Consider the following 619-nt stretch of genomic DNA (forward strand, 5'->3'; position numbering starts at 1 on the left):
CTTGCTTAGTCAATTCAGCCAATTGCATGGTCATCTCACTACTAGCTATTACATTATTTACTTTTACTCTTTTTGTCCTCACACTCTTTTATTGAGAATTGGCTCCTAACATCTCAAAGATGTCATAAATCTCATCAGCTATCCTTTTTAACATAGCACCCTCAACTGCATTATCAACCATACATTGATATTGTTGTGTCAACCCATCGTAAAATGATTGGTTAGTTATTGGGAGTGGGTATCCATGGTGTGGGCATTGCAATAAAAGTGATTTGAAGCGATCCCATGCTTCATGAAAAGATTCAGCATCCTTTTGATAAAAATTAGAAATTTCAGCTCTTAATTCTTTAGTCTTTTGCTGTGAATAAAACCTACTCATAAAATTTTAATAAACTTCATCTCAAGCCTTTTCTCTTTCTTTCAATGAATAAGGGAAACACCTCATTCTTAGTTGATCTTCATTTAATCCAGATAATGGGAAAGTATGAACTATGATATAAAATTCTCTAATAAATATTAATGCATCGTTACTAGGCATATCATAAAATGAAGGAAGCATGTTAAAATGAATGTTCTTTAGTTCATAATTCCTAGATGCATCACCTAAAACTATGCATGA

General features: G+C 32.5%; 1 non-coding gene across 1 annotated transcript; it reads left to right on the forward strand.

Annotated features, from left to right (window-relative positions):
• The first annotated feature begins 239 nt into the window (after window positions 1-239).
• Window positions 240-346, forward strand: LOC112535784. The gene has a single exon (XR_003079863.2). It is a non-coding gene; the product is annotated as a small nucleolar RNA R71 (small nucleolar RNA).
• Window positions 347-619: the final 273 nt, after the last annotated feature.

The sequence above is a fragment of the Ricinus communis genome, chromosome 2 (genome assembly GCF_019578655.1).
Source record: "Ricinus communis isolate WT05 ecotype wild-type chromosome 2, ASM1957865v1, whole genome shotgun sequence".
NCBI lineage: Eukaryota > Viridiplantae > Streptophyta > Magnoliopsida > Malpighiales > Euphorbiaceae > Ricinus > Ricinus communis.